This window comes from Salvelinus fontinalis, chromosome 5, assembly GCF_029448725.1.
Source record: "Salvelinus fontinalis isolate EN_2023a chromosome 5, ASM2944872v1, whole genome shotgun sequence".
NCBI classification, from domain to species: Eukaryota; Metazoa; Chordata; class Actinopteri; order Salmoniformes; family Salmonidae; genus Salvelinus; species Salvelinus fontinalis.
In genome coordinates, this window is record NC_074669.1 from 21,532,999 (window position 1) to 21,544,664 (window position 11,666).

Genomic DNA, 11,666 nt, shown 5'->3' on the forward strand with positions numbered 1-11,666 from the left:
TTCAAAGCATTTAAAAAATAGAATATGTAAGAATTAACTTCATAGCAATTTAATTATACTGTGCAATTATACCGTGCGTTATAAAGAATTATACAACAGGTGGTTCTAATCCTGAATGCTGATTGGTTAAAACCTCATTCCAGCTGGTGTCTATTCCACAAGTTACCACCAGCTAAATCTATGGCATTAAAATGCCTATTTACTCTGTTCCATCTGACTGTGCGATCCACTGTCTCATCAGCCCAGCCAAGCTATCTATAAAAAGCATCTAGACATTATCTCACATTTCCTTTAGACTAACATTTCGTTTTCAAAAGTGGAGAGTTATATAAACCTTACTGTCTGTCTTTCCGACATTTGCAACATTGTTTCAATAGTCAAATTCGATCTCCAGCTGTCCCATAGTAATGAATGTGTCTGGAGTCAGGATGAGAAGGACAGACCGAGTTTCTCAGTCAGTTAAAACCATGAATCAGTTGGCATCATTTTTATGGATATATACAAAGAAATGTCAATTGAAAAAAGGTAAAACGAAACAAGGTGCGGCTAGTTTGTGTGATTGTGTTAGCTGTGTTGTTGGCTAGCTCCTCTGAACAACAGTGTCCTGACAAGTGAGCTCAGGCGAAATTGCGCATCATTATCTTATTGTTATGGATGTATCCAAATAAATGTCACTAGAAAACAGCTTAAACAAATGTAAATACAGCTACTTTGCTGTTATTCTGGCTGCACTTCTTGACTTGACTGTAAATTAGTCGTAGATAGCTAGCTATCAAGCAAGGGTTAAAAATGTTAAAACCAGCCAATATGGCAATGGAACATTCAGAATGAACGACTGGGTCACGTCCATAGATACAGAACAAAAAGACTGAACGACTGGGTCACGTCCATAGATACAGAACAAAAAGACTGAACGACTGGGTTGTGTCTCTGGCAACTGAACCGATAGAATGAACGACCAGCTGGCTTGGGTAGAAACCCTAGGTTTGTGTCGGGCCTATATCTTGTGAAAGGATGAAATAGTATGAATAAATTCATCAAAATATTTTTTTTCATGAAAATATGTCTTTTATTTAACCAGGTAAGTTGAATGAGAACAAATTCTCATTTACAGCAACGACCTGGGGAATAGTTACAGGGGAGAGGAGGGGGGATGAATGAGGCAATTGTAAGCTGGGGATGATTAGGTGAGTGTATGAGGGCCAGATTGGGAATTTATCCAGGACATTGGGGTTAACATCCCTACTCTTATGATAAGTGCCATGGGATCTTTAAATACCACAGAGAGTTGGGACACCTGTTTAACATCCCATCCAAAAGACAGCACCCTACACAGGGCAAATCTTATCTTATTTAACCAGAGGAAAGGGGGTGCCTCCTACTGGCCCTTCAACACTAGGACCAACCCTGCTTAGCTTCAGAAGCAAGCCAGCAGGGGGTTGTGGGGTGGTATGCTGCTGTCATATGTTTAGTTGGTATTCAACAATAGCATGGTATGATAGGTTAGATTATATGCTGATATTGGTATACATAACACCACTGTAGTGTTGATACAAAGACCTCATCTTCTTTTCACCAGTCATGGCTATTTATATCTGTGACTAATATAATATATTGGTATGTCAACAACACTCTAACTCAAATCAAATCAATATCACATTTTATTTGTCACATGCTTTGTAAACAACAGGTGTAGACTAACAGTGAAATGCTTACTTCCAACTTTGCAGAGTTAAAGATAAAAAAAATAAAAGAAATAGTGACACAAGGAAAAACTACACAGTAAACAAACTAATAACAATAATAAGTAAAAATAACATGGCTAAATACAGGAGCACCAGTACAGAGTCAATGTGGAGGGGTATGAGGTAATTGAGGTAGCTATATACATATACTGTAGGTTGGGGTAAAGTGACTTGGCAACAGGATAGATAAGACAGTAGCAGCAGCGTATATGGTGAGTGTGAAAGTGTGTCTGTCTGCGTGTGTGTGTGTCATCATTATGCATGTGTGTGTGGGTGTATGTGGTGTGTGTGTATGGGTGTTGGGGTGTCAGTGTAAGAATGTGTGAGTGTGTGGGTAGAGTACAGTGTGTTTGCATAGAGCTAGTGCAAGAGAGTTATTGCAAAAAAGGTCAATACAGGTAGTCTGGGTAGCCATTTGATTAGCTATTTAGCAGTCTTGTTTTGCAGTCTTATGACTTGGGGGTAGAAGCTGTTCAGGGTCCTGTTCGTTCTAGACTTGGTGTGCTGGTACCATTTGCCGTGCGGTAGCAGAGATACCAGTCTATGGCTTGGGTGGCTGGAGTCGTTGACAATTTTTGGGACCTTCCTCTGACACCGCCTTCCTCTTGGGCCTTCCTTTGACTCATAGAGGTCCTGTGTGGAAGGGGGCTTGGCCCCAGTGATGTACTGGGCCGTACTCACCACCGTTCGTAACACGATGAATCATTACTAACAAGATGGAGCTTGGATAGCAGTGGTCTTACAGGCTCCTGACCAAGTCTGCTATTTTGTGTTTGTTTACACTTTTTAACTTTTTTTGTATACGTTTCCGCCATCATTTCCTATGACCGAAAAACAGCTTTTGGAAATCAGAACAGCAATCACTAACCCCGATTTGGATGAATATTTCCACTTCAACGAGTCAGCAGCTCTGGACGTTCTGCTTCCTCCAGACCAGGCCCTAATCCCCGGGACTCAAAAGAGAAGGTAGGTGAGGCGGCATCCTGACGAGACTGTGTCAGCAAGCAATTATACCGCTCAATGGGAAAACAGTAGCCAGTTCTCTTGCTCCCTTTCCAGTACAAATAGTCCACACTCCATGTGAACTGTATTAAACTGTATTAATCGTCTCAATGGTCGGGTCATGACCTGTTTGATCCTCTTGTTCGCTGCCAGCAGGGCCCCCTCAGGGTTATACTTTACAGTAGAAGTATAATAACAATGCCAGGGTTTCAGTCTGAGATAACAAATAGGATAGGAGAAATAGAGAAACAGACACACACACACACACACACACACGGTATTGTAATAGCTAAACTTGTGGGGACACACAATTCAGTCCCATTCAAAATCATATTTTCCCTAATCCCTAACCCTAATGTAACGGGCTTCCTCCTTCTCCTCATCCGAAGAGGGGGAGCAGGGATTCGACCAAAACGCAGCGTGGTTATATGACATGATATTTATTAAACAAAACCGAAAACACGAAGAACACTTGAATAGATACAAAAACAACAAACGACGTAGACTGACCTGAAAGTAAGAACTTACATGAAACGAAGAACGCACGAACAGGAAAAACAGACTACACAAAAACCGAACGAACAAACCGAAACCGAAACCGAAACAGTCCCATGTGGCATAACATACACAGACACTGACACAGGAGACAACCAACCACAAACAAACAGTGTGAAAACACCTACCTTAATATGGCTCTCAATCAGAGGAAATGAAAACCACCTGCCTCTAATTGAGAGCCATATCAGGTCACCCTATTACCAACATAGAAACATATAACATAGACTACCCACCCAAACTCACGCCCTGACCGTCAAACACATACAAAATAACAGAAAACCGGTCAGGAACGTGACACCTAACCCGTTGTCACACCCTGATCTGTTTCACCTGTCTTCTTGCTTGTCTCCACCCCCTTCCAGGTGTCACCCATCTTCCTCATTATCCCCTGTGTATTTATACCTGTGTTCTCTGTTTGTCTGTTGTCAGTTCGTTCTTATCATAGAACCTACCAGCTTTTGTTTTCTCTGCTCCTGCCTGTTTGTTGCTCCTGTTTTCTAGTCCTTCCCGGGTTTTGACCTCTGCCTGACCTGGCCCTGAGACTGCCTGCCGTGCTGGACCCGTTACACCCTTTTTGGATGATTGACCCCTGCCTGCCTTGACCTGTTGTTTGCCTGCCCTTGTGGGTGTAATAAACTCTTATTACTTCTACACTGTCTGCATCTGGGTCTTACCTAAACGTGATACCCGTACTCTTGCCCTAACCCTAACCTTAACCCTAGCCTTAACCCAAAAACCTCAACTTAACTCTAATCCTGGCTCCTAACCCTAGCTCCTAACCCTAAACCTTAACATAATTCTAACCCTAACACTAATTCCAACCTTAACCCTAAACCCCCAAGAAATAGCATTTGACCTCGTGGGGACTAACAAAATGTCCCCAGTTGGTCAAATTGTTGTTTGTTTGCTATTCTTGTGGGGACACGTCCACACACACACACACACACACACACACACACACACACACACACACACACACACACACACACACACACACACACTGGCTTTGAGTAATCGGGGTGATGCATTGTGGGAAAAACAGCACTTAACAACATACAATTTAAGTCAACACTCGAGTTGTTTTGATTACCTACTGTGATTAGGCAACATTTATATGCGTTTGGTATATAGAAGTTAGGAACAGTCTAACACATTAGGTTGTTAATTCTTCCACTTTTCATTTGTATTGACAAATTACTGTGAATAATCTGTTGGGTGCGGGGCTATGAGGGTGAATTCAAAGTGAATACTGTTTAGTGACAGTATTTTGCTATTGTTATAGAACAGGAACAGGAAGTGTAGCTGCTGCTGTCACAACAGCTAATGGGGATCCTAATAAAACACCAAAACACTCTTGGGATATACATGTAACTGCCAAAATAAAGGAAACACCAACATCAAGTGTCTTAACAGGGCGTCAGACCACCACAAGCCGCCAGAACAGCTTCAATGCGCCTTGTCATAGATTCTACAAGTATCTGGAACTCTATTAGAGGGATGCGCCTATATTCTTCCACAAGAAATTCCATAATGTTCTGTTGTGTTGACGGTGGTGGAAAATGCTGTCACAGGCGCTGCTCCAGAATCTGCCATAAGTATTCAATTGGGTTGAGAACTGGTGACTGACACACACACACACACACACACACACACACACACACACACACACACACACACACACACACACACACACACACACTCCTTTGAGACCCCTCTTTCAAAGTCAGGTTAATTAAGTCAGGACCACACCTGTGTGGAAGCACCTGCTTCCAATATACTTTGTATCCCTCATTTACTCAATGTTTTCTTTATTATGGCATTTACCTGGAGGATATGTAACTGTAGGAAATGTATTGTAGAGTAAAAATGTAGGTAAAAATGTGAACTACCTGTAGGGTATTACTTGCCCATAAAGCTATACATAGGATTCCAGTTACTGTAAAGAAGGTACACAGTAGCAAAAGGTCAGAGATAGGTCTGACAGGTTTTCATAACTCAATCGTTTGTGACAATGCATTGTACTAAGAGCCGTTGGCTGTAATTACATCATAATTGGATATAAGGATAATGTAAGTGGCTCATTGTTTATCATTCCCTCATTAATTCATGTCTAGACACTAATTACAAAACAACCATGTTGCTACATGAAATGAAACACCACCGTTTGCTCATTTCAAACTTTTCATAATGTGTTAATCAATTAAAATGGATTTACACCGGTTTTAACTATGCTAATGCTTTATTATGACTATCGGTTGAAGCGGAAGTGAACTTTTCTCCAATCATAATTTTTTATCTTTGGTTACAAAGTGGATGATTAATCGCGAGGGGCAGCTAAAATCTATCACACATTGAGAGGTGATTATTTCATTATGAACCTCTAAATAAAGGCTTGGTCAATGCAGCCACAGCTTCTCTATTTATCTCCACTGTCGCCTGGGATTTTCCACTATGTAGCGTTGTTGCTGCTTCCCCATCATTTCATCTGGCCCCTCAGGGAATTCACTGAAAAATATTGATTCACTTTGTGTCACTATTAATTAATAGAAGAAATAATGGTGCGGTTAGAGAGTGTTATTTTCTCTATGTGTAGTGTTAATGTGACTGCTTCAGCGAGGTGGCAGGAAGTTGATTTGGTGGAAGAATAGGCGAGGCAGACCTTCAGGTTCAGGCAGACCTTCACCCTTTGTGACCCTTCTGCCATAGAGCTTTATAATTAAGGTCCTCAGATTATTTCCATCTCTTCCATAGTCATGATTCTGAGATTATTTCTTTCTCTCTCTCTGTATGAAAAGGATTTTGTGACTTTCCACCTCACAATCAGCTGACAAATGCCAACTTCCTGAGTAGTGTTCCTATTGGAATACAAAGGAGCAGAAAAAATCTCACCTTACTGCTCTTCCCAATGTTTTCACACTCCCGCTCTAAAATACATGAGTGACAGTTTCCAGTGAGCTTGCATGGCACTGTAGAGGGGGTTATTTGCTGAGAGGGCTCTCTCTTATACCCCTGATCTTACCCCCCCACGGGAAGCACCTCGTTCCTCCAACAAAACTAATGGCTAGAGAATATAGATTTTTCTAAATGATCCAGACCTCTTACTCCACGGGGAGCTGTCAACCCTTGCTGCTGACACGGGGGTCTTGAATTATGGCCCAGCAAGCCCAGGGACTCACACCAAAGATTAAAGACCCCTTTTAAGAGGTAAAATATGGCTACCTTGGGTATCACACAGGCTTTCACGACGCCCTGGAAAGGTGTCAGCGGTAGACCAGGACAGTGAGGAAGAGGAAAGAGACGACAGGTGCACGTCCCCATAGGATCATCCACTGGTACTTTATGTCTTGCTGGTGGCTGATGTAAAGTTGTAATGCTTATTCAGACAATTATGGATGCTCCCTAAGAGCAAACCAAAGGGAATTCATCCACCAAGTCAGCTGTACTGTAGCAGGGCCATGATCCATTGTTGACTGACTACCCAGCTCACTCTGTGGCAGAAGTGAGACATCTCAGTGTGGATGCATGAAAATGGCTGCTCCAGATAGCCGTAGGGTTGCAATATGCATTATGTGGAATATGAGGCCAGAGGTAATTGCCCCTGCAGGTAGAGCAGCCTGCCTGGATTCCACTGGCCCAATAAACATAATCTGCCATCAGATGCAATTTGAGCCTTTTTTGGAATGTAAATTAAAGACAGTGTGTGAATATCTCTATTTATACTCTACGGTGGAATAACCCTTTCGCTTTCACTCTGAATGCAGAGTATCTCACATATTAGTCATTGTGTGTGTGTGTGTGTGTGTGTGTGTGTGTGTGTGTGTGTGTGTGTGTGTGTGTGTGTGTGTGTGTGTGTGTGTGTGTGTGTGTGTGTGTGTGTGTGTGTGTGTGTGTGTGTGTGTGTGTGTGCATATGTGTGTGCTTTCATTTCTGAATTGGCCATTGCCTCGTGTTTCAGCGATTTTGACTTTGCTCTATCTCCCCCACTGTAGCAGTGATACTTTGCAAGGCCGTGCACAGACCTTGGTTTGATTCAAGACTGTATCACAACCGGCCGTGATTGGGATCCCCATAGTGTGATGCACAATTGGCCCAGCGTCGTCCGGGTTAGTGTTTTGCCGGTGTAGGCCGTCATTGTAATAAGAATTTGTTCTTTAACTGACTTGCCTAGTTAAATAGAGTTAAATAAATAAAAAATAAAACTGAGATTTCAGGGAGCAGATGCTCAAACTGAAATAAGTGCACCACACCCTGATGGGAAACAAAACGACTTTCATAATTCACATCTCAAATGTATAAGATACCAACTGCTCTCGTAGCGAATTTTTTAAATTTAAATGTATGATCATAGGCCTATTTATTTCTGCAACAACACACTCACTCATCACAAATTGTAAACGAGCTAGTTACAGTGCCTCCTAAAGACATGACTGACATCAGGAAAAGAGGGTGGACTATCATCTGACCATTGACGTTGATGATTGATGTGAATCTACTAGTTATCTAGCTTGATTTGTTTTAATTGATTATAATTTATCTTCAATGCTCTTAAATAATAACTTCATAATATAACATTCATAATCTTCTAGCTGAAGATATATGGCTGGCTGGCTAGCGGCTTGTGTGGATATTTTAGTATGGTGGTTAGCTGTGATGCTGCTGCCGACTGAGGAAGGGATGGAGTTGGGTCGGAGCTAGGGTCGTTGATGCAGCCGCTCCACTCTTTCTTTCTGCTTTGCTCTGCTGCGTATATCAGCCAACCAGAGTGAATATTGATGATGATGTAAATCAAGTGTTATCAAGTGTTAATCAAATGTTAAGCTGCTGTGGCAGCACTGTTGACATTTAAACTAGGTAGATAGCTACACATTTGACTGGTGACCGCATCTCAAGCCATGCATGTTTGTATACCAGGAGTGCAGGGTAGACTGGTAAAAAGGCTCAACCTGGTGCACGAGAGCTCTGTACAGGGTAGACCAACAGGTGCAACCAATTGACAGGGTAGGATAGGGGATGGCGTACTTGACGACGACTTGCAGGCAATGGGTTCAGAACAACAACGGCAAAACCTTATACAAAAAAGTATTATACCACCACCTAAAAGGGCACTTGGCGAGTGGGTAGGGCAAAGGGCACTTGGCGAGTGGGTAGGGCAAATTGGCACTTGGCGAGTGGGTAGGGCAAAGGGCACTTGGTGAGTGGGTAGGGCAAAGGGCACTTGGCGAGTGGGTAGGGCAAAGGGCACTTGGCGAGTGGGTAGGGCAAAGGGCACTTGGCGAGTGGGTAGGGCAAAGGGGCATGTGCCGGGCACAGGTTTATGCCTATCTTTGCACGTGTCTGATACTTTGTATGTATGCCCTCGCGAACGCATAATCAATTGAAGAGTTTGTCTTGGGTCATTATTACCTGCTGCAGAGCCATCTGTTAGCCAAGTCATACTGAGGCCTGTGCCAGGTAGCTCACGTGTTGGAGTGCATTGCAATCTGGAGGTATGTACTGTAGCACTGGGTGAGTGGATGGAGGGATGGGAGAGAGGGGGTACTGCCAGATGGTCAGGTACACCACCCTCTTCACACAACCTAATGGGCCCAAGCATATTTAAAAGTACCAGGACTAAATATAATTACTCTCAGCATCAACTCAATGAAGCGGCAGCTTGAGAACTTGCTCTCATACTAACTGTGATGAACTATATCGAGGACTTATTGTGAGGCATATGTTATAGCGCAGACTTGGCTTGCAATAATTATACTGTATGCAAGTTTTACTGTATATGACGCATAATTGGAATTGCAAGTAATTTAACTTTTCGATAAGCCATTGTAATACTTGAAACATGCTTCTTGGAAAGAATTGGAGTCGTTTATTTGGTCTTCATGTGAATAGAACAGAAGTAATAGCATTCAAAGCATTAAACACATATTCTCTCTATGATATCTACCTTGATAGCTACCTTTCACAGTGCATCATACATACAGTATGTGTGACATCTAACATGAAGGGCATGCAGGCTGTTCAGTGTAGCCTAGGTTATAATGAGTGACATCCAACTGATGGGACTAGTGCAGACATAGAACAGTGTCTGATGAATGTGACTTCAGGGAGCTGTGATGCACTCAAAATTAGCTGACCTTTGGTCTGTATAACACCACAAGGACTCATGTCACCTCCACGTCTGAGACACCGCAGGTGATGACCAATTACATATCTAGTTTACACGTCAACCCTACACACACAGTTCAGGTCCTCATGTCCACTGAGGAAATCAAAAATATACAGGTAACTGCAAAAATAAAGGAAACACTTGGGTAAATAGGGGATACGAAGTATATTTAACACAGGTGCTTCCACACAGCTGTGGTTCCTGAGTTAATTAAGTAAAGGAATAAACAGGTAACTGCCAAAATAAAGGAAATAATTGAGTAAATGAGGGATACAAAGTATATTTAACATAGGTGCTTTCATACAGGTGTGGTTCCTGAGTTAATTCAGCAATTAACATCCCATCATGCTTATGGTCATGTATAAAAATGCCCAGTTGCTCATTATTTTGGCTACCATGGCTAGAAGAAGTGTTTTCAGTGACTTTGAAAGAGAGGTCTCAAAGGAGCATATGGGGTTTAAAGTGTGTGTGTGTGCGTGTGTGTGTGTGTGCGTGCGTGCGTGTGTGTGCATCAGTCTCCAGATCTCAACCCAATTGAACACTTATGAGAGATTCTGGAGCAGTGTTTTCCACCACAATCAACAAAACACCAAATGATGCAATTTCAAGTTGAATAATGAAGTTGCATCCCTACAATATAGATCCAGACGCTTGTAGAATCTATGCGAAGGTGCATTGAATCTGTTCTGGTGGCTTGTGGTGCCCCAACGCCCTATTAAGACACTTTATGATGGTGTTTCCTTTTTTTTGGCAGTTACCTGTGAAAAGAGAAGGGCCCACCTGTAGCATCAAAAATAACCTTCATTATTTCCTTGTGTTTTTAGAAATACTTTTTTGACAGGCAGTGTGATCATCATCATTATGTCACACAAGGGAAAGACCTCATTTTGAACAGCAGAAGGTGACATTCGGTTTGTGTGACAGTCGTAGGTGATAATGAGGGATCTGTGTTTGGGAGGAAAAGAACACCAGTGTGATACATACTTGATATACAGCACCAGTCAAAAGTTTGGACACACCTATTCATTCCAGGGTTTTTCTTTATTTTTACTATTTTCTACATTGTAGAATAATAGTGAAGACATCAAAACTATGAAATAACTCATATGGAATCATGTAGTAACCCAAAAAGTGTTAAACAAATCAAAATGTATTTTATATTTGAGATTCTTGATGACAGCACGCTCTTGGCATTCTCTCAACCAGCTTCAAACAACTAGTTACCTGGAATGCATTTCTGTCACACCCTGGCCTTAGTTTTCTTTGTTTTCTTAATTATTTTAGTTAGGTCAGGGTGTGACATGGGGAATGTATGTGTTTTTGTAGTGTCTAGGGTGGTTGTAAGGTTTAGGGGGTTTATTAGCCTGTCTAGGATCAGCGTGGCGCTAGCGGCACACCCCCCCCCCCCACTGAAAAACCAGTGCCGCGAAATTCAAAAAAAATATTTTTTTTAAATATTTAACTTTCACACATTAAAGTCCAATACAGCTAATGAAAGACACAGATCTTGTGAATCCAGTCAACTTGTCCGATTTTTAAAATGTTTTACAGGGAAGACACAATATGTAAAGATGTACATCTATTACCTAAAAACACATTAGCATAATCCACCATCTTTTATTTGTCCACCAACACCAGTAGCCATCACCAATTCGGCTAAACTAAGATATTTATAGCCCCTAACCAACAAAAAAACTCATTAGATGACAGTCTGATAACATATTTATGGTATGGGATAGGTTTTGTTAGAAAAAAGTGCATATTTCAGGTAGATGGCATAGGTTACAATTGCACCCACCGTCACAAATGGAATAGAAAAACTACTTAGAGCAACGTGTTTACCTACTTACTAATCATCAAACATTTCGTAAAAATACACAGCATACACGAATCGAAAGACACAGATCCTGTGAATACAGACAATATTTCAGATTTTCTAAGTGTCTTACAGCGAAAACACAATAAATCGTTATATTAGCGTAGCACATAGCACATTGCAGCCCAGCATTGATTCTAGCCAAAGTGAGCGATAAAAGTCAACATCGCCAAAAGATATTAATTTTTTCACTAACCTTCTCAGAATTCTTCCGATGACACTCCTGTAACATCATATTACACATTCCATATAGAGTTTGATCGCAAATGTTTATATTTAGCCACCAAAATCATGGTTAGACAATGTGAAATGTAGACAAGCTGGT